Source organism: Ambystoma mexicanum, chromosome 1p, assembly GCF_040938575.1.
Source record: "Ambystoma mexicanum isolate Mex_15411 chromosome 1p, UKY_AmexF1_1, whole genome shotgun sequence".
Taxonomy (NCBI): Eukaryota; Metazoa; Chordata; class Amphibia; order Caudata; family Ambystomatidae; genus Ambystoma; species Ambystoma mexicanum.
The window spans coordinates 48572772-48586670 of NC_090921.1; the positions used below are offsets into that span (position 1 = coordinate 48572772).

At 46.8% G+C, this 13899-nt stretch overlaps 1 long non-coding RNA gene across 3 annotated transcripts in view; it reads right to left on the reverse strand.

Moving 5' to 3' along the window:
* Positions 1 to 356: 356 nt before the first annotated feature.
* LOC138565979 (uncharacterized) overlaps positions 357 to 13899 on the reverse strand; it is a 195560-nt gene continuing 182017 nt past the window's right edge. For all 3 annotated transcript variants that reach the window (XR_011301762.1, XR_011301753.1, XR_011301766.1), the window contains one exon: positions 357 to 373. This is a non-coding gene — a long non-coding RNA (uncharacterized lncRNA). The remainder of the gene's footprint in view (positions 374 to 13899) is intronic.

Here is a 13899-nt window from a genome sequence, read left to right on the forward strand (position 1 = left end):
CAATGGTCTCTATCAGGCCCTAATCGTGCCATAAAGTCCTTTCCCATCCCTTCATCAATCTTTGGTGTTGTGCTGTAAAGGCTGGGACTCCTTGGCAGCCTAAGACGTACCATCTCAAATAAAATATCATATGCTTTTCTCTGTTAAAGTACTCAAATTCCAAGGACGTACTTTCTCCTGGTGGAAGGATTCTTTACACCTGGTGAAAGCTCCTAGAAGCACTGGACTTTGCAGAGGTGTGCTAGTGAAAAGCAAGAGACTTGCAGATACTGTCTACATTGGAACCTTAAACTGGTTTCCAGTACAAGAGCAAATCAAAATCAATTGAACATCAAGAGTATTTAAAGTGAGTGCTTACGAATCGGGTCTTTAGCTACAATTACAAGGGAACAGAAACAGGTGAGGCTTCCTCTGTATCATGTGTACACAGTGCCACTCTTCTTTCTATAAGCAGACTTAAATAGCAGCAGCGCATTTAGATTTTGAAACGTAAGCTGCGTTAACAGACTGCAGGCTACTGACAGCTGTAAAATAGTGTCTAACTAAGGCAGTGTTTCCAATGTAACTCCTAAATCATAGACTTAAAGATAATGGGCCTCATTACAAGTTGGGAGGAGCGGTAAAAACACGGCAGTAACTTTATTACCGCTACATTACCACCCCGCCCAACTATGAGTTGGGCAGAAAGTCAGCAGATTCACCCCCAGCTCAGAGCTGAAGGTAAATCTGCCGACGTTCTGCCCGTTTCCTAATACACTCCTTTGTCCCACAAATTCCTCTATGATATTCCTCTATGATTTCTATCTCACAGCGCAAGCTGCTCTTAGGAATCTTTTCCGCCACCAGGGGGTGCAGCGCAGATCTGTATCAGCACCACCTGATGCCCCTACACACCCCGTGATGGACAAGACATTGGGGCAATTATATATAGAGGTGCCGTGCCTCAAGACCTCAGTTCCTTTTTTCCTCACACTCAGCTTGCTACTAGTAACTCCGCTCTATAACACATTTTTGTTACAATAACGAATTTCTGCTTCGACTCTCGAGTTCACCGCAATGCTGATTCTGATGAGGTACTTGGGGTCCAAACCCTCCATGGATTGCAGGCATCAGATGTCCATTTCGGTCCCACACCGCATATGCCATTACTGACTTGGTGAAGGCCACAAAATGCAGTGCATAGCATTGTGCCAGTTGTAATGCCCGAAGGTGCTCCGAGAACGTGAAACAAAGCTGTTCGCCTTCCTCCACAAGGAGAAAGGGATACATGGACCTGCTTGAGGTCGCCAGGCCTGGAGCACGGCAACGTGGAGTGGTCTCCGGTCCACAAGGACAAACATAAGAAGCACCACAAGAGGTCGAGGTCACCCGGCAGTTCTTCACGGAACCACACGTCTTTTTCCTCGAAGAAGAGAAGCCACCACTCCAAGCAAGGTCAGGAGGAGAGGGCCCTGCGGTTACCTTTTCCTACCATGTCCTCTTCACCAGAGGAATGGAAAGCCTTCTTTAAAGATGCTTGACATCTTTGTGAAGGCACTGGCACTGGTAGTTCTGGCACCAATGCCTGCAGCCATGGTAAATCAACGATGGCTTCAGCCCTGGCATCAACAAATTTTAATTCGGCCAACTGATGGACACCACATGCTTGGAAGTGCCGGCAGGGCATCTACTATGCAAGGCGACAAGGTCGTGATGCAGGCGCATACTGTTACGTCTTTGGACATCAGTCCCGCCGCCTATGTCTCCAGACCAGCGGCACCGTCAGCTATTATTCACAATGTCGGTTTCACCAAAGAGTTCCAGGCTCTCCCTATGTACAAGTTGCAAGAACATTTATGATGAGTATCACCACCACAGGGAGGTGAGAGACTTTCCAGAGACGTTTTATGGGGAACAGGGTACCTTGGTAGACCTGGCAGCTGACTTGCAGAGGGCAAGTGGCTTGGATACTTCACCAGAGGTCGAAATGATGCCTGCTGCCACCCTGGCCAGGCCTCAGGCGGCTTTATAGAACCTGATGGAAAAGGTGGTCAACACCGGAGGGGTGTCGGCTCCCGCATTGGCCTAGGGTTCAGTATGACCTGTGCAACATTGCATGAGGGCCCAATCAGGCAGTGAAGTGCAACCTGTTGTGGAACTGTGGGCCAAACCAGTGTAAGTCCTCATAGTGGACCATGACTTGAATAAGATGAGCAGGCCAGCCCCTTCGGACCCCTTATTTCTCTCTGCCAACGCTTCTCCAGAGAAGGCCTCTACAGCACACCTCAAGATCACTTTGTTTCCGTCGTTTCCCCACCGGATTGGCAGAGCAAGAGATTGGATGTTTGCAGCAGGAAGACCTTTGGAGTTTTGAGCCTGAGTCTCCGGTGCGTCAATGCCTTTGTGCCATGGCCAAATTTACCTTTGGTCTTTGGTCAATTGTAACAGAGGCAGTGGAGCACATCCCTTAGGGGAGATGTGGAAAGGCTGTCAGGCTCTTATTACGGATGGAAAGGATGCTTCCCAGGAGAACTTGCAGTCTGGCATGGATACTCAAGACTATGTCGCTAGGATGATGGCCAGAAGTACTTTCTTGCAATGTTTCTCTAAACTGAGGACAAGAGAGTTTGCTGCTGAGAGGCAAATCCAGGTACTTCTCCGGGACATGCCTCTCGAGTACATGAACTTGTTTGGCACCAAAGCCAACAAGTCGCTCCAGAAATTCCAGGCCCCTAAGGCAACAGCCATGTTGCTAGGACTGGCGGTGCAACAGCAACGACCTGAGAGCCGGGCGAACAGGGGTTTTTGCCTCTTCAACTACGGCCAGTGGGGTAGAGGTCAGGCTTCCTTGGGCAGTCAAGGCCAATGCTATCCCTAAAAGGGTAGGGCATGTGGTGCTCCTAGGGGAGGTGCTTCCTCCTTCTTGGTGCCCTCCGCAACACCCGGAACAAATCCTTTGTGAAGCGTTCTTCCGTTATTCATCCCCCATAGGGGAGAGGATATCCCTGTTGGGCGAGGAATGGAAAAGTGCCCCCTTAGATGCCTGGGCATTGCTGGTCACCCAGCAGGGATAGTGCCTGCCTTTTGCCTCCCGCCCTCCAGACCACCCCTTGTCACCAGCCCTTGCCTTCCAGAATCCCCACTGCTGGAAAAGATTCTGGCAAAAGGGGCCATAGAGATGGTTCCCCCCTCAGAAGAAGGCAGGGGCTGGTACTAAAGTTAGTATCTGGTGCCGAATAAGGGTGGAGGTCTGATACCCATCCTGGATCAGTGGCTTCTGAACTTATACTTGAGCAAGAATAAGTTCAGGATGGTCACGCTGGCCCAGATCCTCTACGCCCTGGACATGAACGATTGGCTAGTTTCCCTCGATCACCAGGACGCTTACCTCCAGGTGGCTTTCCACAGGAAGCACAGGAAGTTCCTAAGATTCAAAGTGGGAACAGTCATCTCCAGTTCAGGGTACTCACTCAGGGTTATGACCAAGTTTCTGGTGGTAGTGGTGGCACACCTCAGGAGGGAGGGTGGGCATTCATGCCTTTCCCTGCCTAGACGGCTGCCTCCTGCGCACTGATTACCAGATCTGCACCTGAGAAATACCCAGCTCCTGTACTGGGATTGCAGCCTATTGCACAGCTTGGGATTCTCCCTGAACTTCGGGAAGTCTCAGGTTTTGCCATTCCGCCTAATGGGTGTAGTGGTATCCTGCATCTTGGTGGTGCTGAAGGCCCATCTGTGCATGAGGCCACTCCAGTAGCTTCTGAGTTCACAATGGTCTCAGGGACAGACTTCAGGCCTCCTTCTGGTCTTGGAAAGAGTATCTGGAGACCTACAATGGTGGTCCGTGAAGGACAACCTCACAAAGGGGTCTGTTTTCCATCAACCCTGGCCACAGGGGACTCTAGAAATGGGTGCGTTCCTGAAAGGCTGGGGCGCTCACTTAGAAGATCTGATGGTGAGCAGATGATGGTCCCCATCAGAGTGCCAGGAGCACATGAAGCTGCTGGAGCTGAGGGCGATCAGACTGGTCCTGGTTGGTTTCATTCCCTCGGTGAAGGGCAAGACAGTCCTGGTCTTGACAGACAATATTGTAGCCATGCATTTTTTATGTTTTTTTAAACCACTCCTAATACTGGAGAACCAGTTTCTAAGGGTGGGCCCGGGATTTGAACCTGTGTTGCTCTGCGTTTTTTTTCTTCCAAGACAAGCACGTTGCCCCTGAGCTATCCTCCTGGCCCTGCATTACTTCAATAAGAGGGGTGGTGTGGGCTTGTTGTCTCTGAGCAGAGAATCAATGAGATTGTGGCTATGGGCTCTGGAGAACGGCATGTCTCTGACTACGGCGCACCTGGTTGTCAAGGAGAACACTTGGGTGGATGCGCTGAGCAGGCAGTATTCAACCTCCCACGAGTGGGAGCTCTTCCAGGAAGTTCTGGAGGAGATTGTCTCGCTCTGGGGTACCCCCTTTGTGGACCTTGTTGATTCCAGTGTAAACTGGAAGGGTAAGTGGTTCTGCTCCAGAGAATTTCCCTGTCAGGGAGCTCTGGGGACGCCTTGACAGTCGATTGGGACTTCGACCTGCTCTATGCATTCCCACTGATCCCTGTCATTCAGCTGGTTCTCAGTAGACTACGTGTTCAGGACCATGATGATCTTGATCACTCCAGACTGGGGCCAGAGAACAAGGTGCCCAGAGTTTCTGGAAATGGCCATCTGCCCTACCTGGTATATTTCGCAGAGGACGGACCTCCTCCCCCACTACCCGTCTTTTTTCCTCTGCCCCATCCTTCCAAGCTGAGGAGTGTTTCCATCGGCTAGATCTGGTGCAGGCACTCATGTTCTATGTCTCGCAGACAAGAAACAACAGGACAGATGACCAACGTTTCATTACAAAACGGACCCTGTCTCAGTGGATCATTCTCTGCATCTCAGAATGCTATGATCTGGCCGGCAAGGAGGTCCTTGAGGGCCTCTGAGCTCACTCGACCAGAGGGTTGGCTGCCACCTCGGATCTGCAGCATGGAGTGCCTGTTCTGGATATCTGCCAAGCAGATACGAGGGCTTCTTTGCACACATTTTCTAAGCATTACTGTCTGGATTCTATGTCTGGTCAGGACACTTATTTAGGCAGGGTTGTCCTTCAGAGTGTCCTGCTTTAGGTGATGCAAACCAGGTCATTGTACTGTTTTAGGCAGTTATGATAGATTACGAAACTGTGAAAGGAAGGAGTCCATTAGAAGAACAAATGGCTTACCTTTGGTAATATTCTTTCTGATGGACGTTCTTCCCATGGATTCCCCCCTGCCTGCTCCTCTTGGGGTAGCTAGCACCACTTAGTTCTGTGGTCCCTCGGCACCAGAGTGCTAGGGAAAAGGGGACAAACTGAACCGAGGTCATGGGGCAGTGCATTTCCATATATTCAGGCCCTGACTTCATGTCCGGTGTGGGACACGTAGTGGCAATGTACCCCCTGGAGGTGAAACGTTTCCAAAGAGCAGCTGGCACAGATGAGGAATCCATGGGAGGAACATCCATGAGAAAGAACATCACTGAAGGTAAGTCATTGTTAATTTAGTTGGTTTTATTTAGCATAACCCTTCGTAACGAGGCATGCTTTGGCCACAGGTTTATTTTTATGTTTATGTATTTGCAATTTGCCGTAGGCCCACGGGCAAACAAGAGCAAACATGACAGAAAAAAACAACACAACAATAAGCATTAAGTCAGCTAGTAAACAGGGACGAAAATACAAATAAAACATCATGAAGAAATACAACAAGATAGGCTTGCATGGTAATAGCAACATGAAACCCCTGTGCGGGGTAAAATTAAAATAAAAAGAATCAGATCCGGAACAGAAAAAAAAAGTTTGCTCTAAACAGGGTTTGTCTTACAGGCAACCTGTCTAATGATTTACCCTGTAAATCGTGTGTTCCAGCGGCACAGCTGCATTTTAGATTCAGCACCCAAGTCTGAAACGCTGCCCTGTTTGGGATGAGCTGTACCCATGTGGCTCATTTAGGAAAACTCAAAATATGAATTCTCTGTGATCAGAAATAGAGCCTGAGATAGTGAGATAACTGAAATGAATTGATTGTGCAGTGGTGGTTTTTCCAATCCCACAATGAACAACTGTAAATAATGTTCTTATTACAGGCTAGTTGTGACATCACTACTGACCTGTAATAAGTAAATGACATCACTATTGCTCTGTAGTCAGTTATTACTCTTCAGTTGTGATGTCACAATGCCAGCTGCTTGAGCCAGCACTGAGCGGAATTCCAGCTCACATACGGCACTTAATCAGAGTCGTGACAAGGATTACAAATCCCTTTCTTCTTAAATCGCGTTCTGTGACACTTTACATCCATTGTCTGATAAGGACCTGTTTATGGTAGCATGTGTATTTGTGCACTTTGTGGGAAACCTGAGGGTGTTCTCACTTCCACTCCCTTGGGATCTTCTGCACAGGTGGCCAGGGAAATGCCATCGCTCTTGGATCCAGACCCTGGGGGTGGAGAAGCGAGGAAGGATCATCTGGGTGGAGGATCCTTAGGGACTGGGAGTGAGACATATTCAGGCAAGACACAGTATTTCCCATTTTCTTTCCAAAAGGAACCCTCTATTCTAAGTACAATAATGGGATATTGTTCTCCATGTGTCATTGATCAAGAAAAGGGTATGAGATACTATCAGTCTTGACGTACGAGGGAAAGGCCAAAAAGTGCTAAATATGGGGAACCCTTGGCCAAGAAATTGTACCCTCCTTTTCCTATAGATGACAATCCTGACCCTCCCCCAACCTTTATGGGCTACTTTAGGTCTGTTCTACTCACTTTCCCTCAAATGACGTTTAACAGTACAGGGACGAGGAAGAGGGGACTGAGAGTAAGCACACCGACATGCAGAAACACTGCTTTGGTACTGAGACGAGGAAGAAGGCCTCAGAGGAGTACCATTGCAAAGACCAGGCTTGTCCCCCTAATAAGCCTAACTATGGTCAGGCAATTAAGAGAAAGGACTCACACGCTGATGGGAGCCCTGCTGAGCCGTTCTGCAGCCCGAGATGCACACTTTTTGGATTATATTATTTGAAGTCGTGGGGAAGGGAACCCGAGACTGAGTGAACTTTTTGTGTTGTCTTGGGAACGGAGCCTCAAGACATCTTTTGTTGAGATTCTATTATTAGAAGTCTTGGGGAAGGAAACCCTGAGACTGAGCAACCTTTTTGTGTTGCTTCGGGAGCAGAGTCTCAGGACCTCTTTTGTTTGGATTCTGTTATTTGTAGTCTTGGAGAATTGAACAATGAGACTGGGCAACCTTTTTTCTGTTGTTGTGGGAACGGAGTCTCAAGACCCCTTTTGTTTGGAGTCTATCATTTGAAGTCTTGGGATGGCAACCCTGAGGTGGGGCGACCTTTTTGTGCTGTCTTGGGAACGGAGCCTCAAGACCTCTTTTGTTTGGATTCTATTATTTGAAGTCTTGGGGAAGGGAACGATGAGAACGGGCGACCTTTTTTCTGTTGTCTCGGGAACAGAGTTTCAAGTCCTCTTTTGTTTGGATTCTATTATTTGTAGTTGTGGGTAAGGGAACCCTGAGACTGGGTGACCTTTTTGTGTTGTCATTGGAACAGAGCCTCAAGACCTCTTTTGTTTGAATTCTATTATTTTAAGTCTTCGGAAAAGGAACCCTGTGTTTGGGAAACGTTTTTGTGTTGTTTTAGGAATGGGTTGTCAAGAGCTCTTTTGTTTGGATTCTATTGTTTTAAGTCTTGTTGAAGGGAACGTTGAGACTGGCGACCTTTTTTCTGTTGTCTTGGGAACAGAGTCTCAAGACCTTTGAGTTTGGGTTCTATCATTTGAAGTCTTGGGGAAGGGAACTCTGAGACTGTGCAACCTTTTTGTGCTGTCTTGGCAACGGGGCCTCAAGACCTCTTTTGTTTGGATTCTATTATTTGAAGTCTCAGGAAACGGAACACTGAGACTGAGCAACCTTTTTGTGGTTCTTGAGAACAGAGTCTCAAGACCTCTTTTGTTTGGCTTCTATTATTTGAGGTCTCGGGGAAGGGAACCCTGAGACTGAGTGACGTTTTTGTGGTTCTTGAGAACAGAGTCTCAAGAGCTCTTTTGTTTGGATTCTATTCTTTGAAGTCTTGGGGAAGGGAACCCTGAGACTCAGCAACCTTTGTGTGCTGTCTTGGGAACGGAGACTCAAGACCTCTTTTGTTTGGATTCTGTTATTGGAAACTTAGCGAAGAGAAACCCCAGGATTGACTCTGAACTCTATTGGCTTGAAATGGATAAAGGTAAACCTTAAGGCTCTCTTTTTTACGGAACTTTCTTATCTCAAGACCTCTTTTGTTTGGACTCTATTATTTGAAGGCTCGGAGAACGGAAGCCTGAGACTGAGCAACCTTTTTGTGGTTCTTGAGTACAGAGTCTCATGAAGGGGTGGACTGGTGGACTGGCCTATAGGGAACTCTCGAGATTTCCCTGTGGGCCTCTGTACCCTGCGCCTCTTTTGTGTGTTATTTTCAAATGTTCTCATAGGAAAATTATTGGGCTTGCTGAAAATGTGTCATATGGGGCCACTTTGAACTTTATTTCCAGGGCCTCTTATGGTCCCCAGTAATTATTTCCAGGGCCTCTTTTAGTTCCCAGTCCACCCCTGGTCTCAAGACCTCTTTTGTTTGGATTATATTATTTAAAGTCTTGGGGAAGGGAACTCTGACACTGGGAGACATTTTTGTGTTGTGTTGGGAACGGAGCCTCAAGACCTCTTTTGTTTGGATTATATTATTTGAAACTTGGGAAAGAGAAACCCCACAATTGACTTTGAACTATAGATTGCCTTGAACTGTATAAAGGTAAAACCTTAAAACTCTCTTTTTTATGAAACATTCTTATGCTTGGGGAAGGGGAGCTGAGAGAAGGTCGTGAGCAGGACCAAGCTCCGAACTTTAACACCGTTTCTTAGTGAAGTATGAGGCATCAGACTTCAGGATCATGTTGTTACAAGCCTTTATTCCGGTAAGTCTTATATAAGCCCATTAGTATTCAACCATCCTGCTCAGTTGCCCCAATTGTCTCTCACTGACCTCAGCTCCTTCCATTCCAGAACCTACATACACTCTACATTCTATGGAACACCCATCCACACACACACACACCCACCCACACACACACACAAACACACACACGCAGCAAGACCACTACACACCTCCCCCTTCACACATACACACAGAGGACACAGACTTCTACGCAGCACACTTCATCACAATTTTACATCATCCCATATCATGATCCACACAACTCCCTGCAATTCTCCCCTTCCTTATGTATTAGCTGTTTCCACCAACCACTTCTCTCGTCCTTATATCACACCCCACCTCAGTCTGTTGTCCTCCCTCCTGTCTTGTTCATCGTCTCCTCACTCAGCAACAGCTTTCATGCTCTTCCATTTGCGCCACTCTTTTCATGTTCCACGTCCTCCCATCTTCCGTCATAACCGCATTATGAAAGACTTTCATCACTCGACAGGGTTTGGACCACTTCAACGGACCGTCTCTTAAAGGTGCAGGTAACTTGGCTCTCACATCTCCAGTCCCCACACAGCTCACTCTGACAGTCTTTCTTCTGTCATAGTTCCTTTTGCTTACTACTTGTCTCTCTTCAATACACTTCCTCGCTTGCAAAATACTGTCTCATGTCCACCTTGCTCTTTTCATCCACGGGGGACATACCTTACAATTCGCCTGTCTTCCTCTGCTCAACTCGAAGGGCGAAACACCAGTACAGCAATGCATTGAAAAAACGGTGTGCTTCAGCCCTGCTCCTCACAACATGCTCCCAATCTACATTATTCAATGATGCCCACCGTTGTCGCCAAGTGATGTATGAGGCATCAGACTTCAGGGATTGTGTTGTTACAAGACGTTATTCAGGAAAAGTCTTATATAGGGCCGTTAGTATTCAGCCATCCTCCTCGGCCTCTCACTGGCATCAGCTCCTTCCATTCCAGAACCTACATACATTCTACATTCCACAGAAGACGCATCCACACACACGCACACACACAAACAGACACACACACACCCAGCAAGCCCTCTACACTTTGAATTTGACATCCTTGCACATTTTTTTGTTGTAGTTGTGAGGGCAAGATTAGGTTTTGAATACAGACAGACTATTAAAATGAACATTCTGACTCAGACTTTCTTTAGTTGTGTTCTGGTAGGGAAATCCCACCTTAGCACAGGGCAACTTAGGCCTACAACCATCCTAACTTTGAAGTTAATAAATATATTATTTGTTTGAACTTGAAGTCTGTTGTCTGTGTCATACTTCATGATGCCTTCATTACTGCTAGGGTTTAACACACGCGAGCCTGAATCTGCATGCTATTGCTTTTTTAAATGCATTTGATTAATCTGCTTAAACTATTTTTCTGCAACACATTAGAAACTGCTCATTATTTGTTTTTTTAATCCAAACAGGTGGAACTTTGAGTCTATGTATCAGCACCTAGAAGATCTCTAAGAATACATAAAGCGAGGACACTTATTAAAGGGGATACCAGTGGACCTCAGTCTTAATTTGGTGGTAATTCAGCGGTAAATTTGCAAAATTATTGCCAACATCGGCTACCATTATTGCCCCTGGGTTCTGTGGATTTACCACAGGATTCCAAGTGGTGGAATAGTGGTGTTAGTTCCCGTTTTCCGAGCCAGAGCACTCCATGGGGATGTTGATGGATTTACCACGAGCGGTACTTCCACCACAGTAAATCTGGCCTTGAAGTGGAGGCTTTACCTCAAGCATTACACTGGAGGCCGATCCTCCACTTCAAGACCAATCTCGTTGTTTTGCGGTACGGTAAAAGCAGCAGTAATTTGGTTACCACACAAACAATTGGTGGTAATGGTATTACCACCACCTTTTTACCACACCTCCAAACTTGTAATGATGCCCAGTGTATGGCCATGTATTTTAAGGAATAAAATGTCCCCCACGATACGTAGAAAGCATATTGCAGGTCACCTCTGTGTTCCGTGACCTTATAAAGACACTCAGGCGTTGGCCTTATTCCTCTATTTGGTCACAGAACTCCTCGGTCACTTGGAATATCCTTATAACGTACGGGTGGGGGTACTTTACCCATATATAAACTTTCAAGGGATCCTGCAGGACAAGACATCAGTGTCACTTTTAAGATTTTCAGAGACCAGGAGGCCGATTCTGACTTCTTTTTTCACACACCAAGTTACTTGCTTAATTTCTGTAATTTATTGGGACACTGTTATGAATAGCAGCAGCAAAGCTATCAGTGAGCCACGTTACAGTGGGGCCCAGTATATTGATATCAAAGAAGTAAAGTGATATGAGTCACATGTTTTATAGCCCTTCCACAGTTACGGGTGTCCGAATAAAGTCTAGCCGGGATAGGGGGATAGGCTTAACCAAGGCTTCAAGGGAAGACACTGTGGAGTAGCAGGTTGACTATTTAGCTTGATGTTTAACTCATGATCTTTAGTGTGGCCAAGTCTGCTCAGCGAGGGGGTGTAACTGAGAGTGAGGCCTGGATAGCTTCACTACCTTGCAGCTCAAGGCAGTATTGAGATCTAGAAGAAAGGGCAATAACCCAGGGGCACTGCCTCACTACTAGGCAGGTTGGATGTAAATTTCACTTTGACTTTGTACCCACTGAGCCCTGCATGGATCACCCCTGGATTAATAGGGACCCTGGTGGATGAGGTGAGGGAGGAGGTAGTCCAAAGTGAGGGGGTGCTTTTAGCTTGAAAGATAGGGGTGAAATTATTCTATTGTTAATTAAATGAACAAGCAGTAAGACTGTCAAGAGCATCACCAGAAACTCAAGGTGCGCCATTAACGCAGGGATATAAGAGGCGCAGACGCATGTGAAAGAAAGTAGACGCCCAATGGACCATAGGAGGCCCTTATCGTGCCATACAGACCTTTCCCATCCCTTCATCAATCTCTGGTGTTGTTCTGTAAAGGCTGGGACTCCTTGGCAGCCAAAGACATACCATCTCAAATAAAATATCATTTGCTTTTCTCTGTTAAAGCACTTCTATTCCAAGGACGTACTTTCTCCTGGTGGAAGGATTCTTTACACCTGGTGAAAGCTCCTAGAAGCACTGGGCTTTGCAGAGGTGTGCTAGTGAAAAGCAAGACACTTGAAAACAATGTCCACATCGGATCCTTGAACTGGTTTCCAGTACAAGAGCAAATCAGAATCCATTAAACATCAAGGTTATTTAAAGTGAGTACTTACGATTACCTTGGCTGCCACCTGCAATTAAAAGGGAATAGAAACAGGTGAGGCTTCCTCTGTATCATTTGTACACAGTGCCACTCTTCTTGCTTTAAGCAGACTTAAATACCAGCAGCTCATTTATGTTTTGAAACGTAAGCTGCGTTAACAGACTGCAGGCAACACACAGCTGTAAAATAGTGTCTAACTAAGGCAGTGTTTCCAAGATAATTCCTACATCATAGACTTAAAGATAATGGGCCTCATTACGAGTTGGGCAGAGCAGTGAAAATACTGCGGTAATGCTGTTACTGCCGTATTACGGCTCCGCACAACTATGAGTTGGGAGGAAAGTCAGCAGATTCACCCCCAGCTCAGAGCTGGAGGTAAATCTGCTGACTTCCTGCCCATTTTTGGCACAATCGCCGCAGCAATTTCACCAATATAAATGGGGACTTACCGCCACAACACAACTCAGGATCTGGCGCTAATAGCGCACCGGGCCTGGTTGTGGTAACACTATCTGCAGTGGACGATATCCCAGCGGATATACTGCCGGAATACTGCCCTACTTGTGATGTCCCCCAATGTCCTCATCGTAACCTTGAACCTTTCACTGGTTTCCAGTCCAAGAGCAAATCAAAACCTAGTAAATAGCACGAGTATTTAAACTGAACACTTACCATTATTCTGGTGTCCACCTGCAATTAAAATGGAATAGAAACAGGTGAGTCTTCCTCTGTGTCATTTGTCCACAGAGCTACTCATCTCTGTTTAAGCAGACTTAAATAGCAGCAGCTCATTATACTTTGAAACTTAAACCCGTATTGGGGTAACACACTGCAGGTTATACACAGAGGTTGAATATTATCTATTATTCTTACAGTTAGGAGTAACTGCGTCACTCGTGCAATGTCAGGGGCTGATTGGCTGAATAAGAGCCCTGGGTTAATGCTCACATGTCAGAGGTGTTCGTAAAACAGCTTATTTTGCAAATCATTGAAGGTATTATGTCATTTTCGAATATGGCCATCATATTATTTGCGTGGGAATATGAACAATCGATTGCTTCTGCATTTGTTGGAACATATGGTTTGGAGAAAAACATTCATAGAATATAAAAAATCTATACAATGCGGCTAATGCCGGACGCACACATTCAACGTCACACACCCCAGCAGAAGACCCCAGGACCCCACACCTCTTCCCGGTCATCTTCGAGATCTTATGTGACTGGTCAAGGGGGCTTTACACAGATTGCCTGTTGGGTCTTAGTGGCGAGAGACCCATCGCTATGAGCCTCCTGCACCGCTCTGCTGCCTGTGGCTGAGCTCACGTGGGGTGCAAGGTTTACCTCCCAAGGTGCAGGTGACATCGCTCCACTGGGAGCTGCTCAGCCTTTCTTCATTCTCTAATGCACCTGGGAGTGTGAGTGCCAGAGCCAGTCATAGACTGCTTCTATGCTGCCGGATCTAAAGCCTAACACTATGACCTGATGCAGTCCAGCTGAGTCTCTATTGCTTGTGGTCCCCTCCATGGCCACTGGGCCCTCCCAACGGTGGACTGGCCTATAGGCAACTCTGGAGATGTCCGGGTGGGCCTCTGTCCATGGCCTGGGCTCTGTAAGCTGCCTCGGAGTGGGAAAGC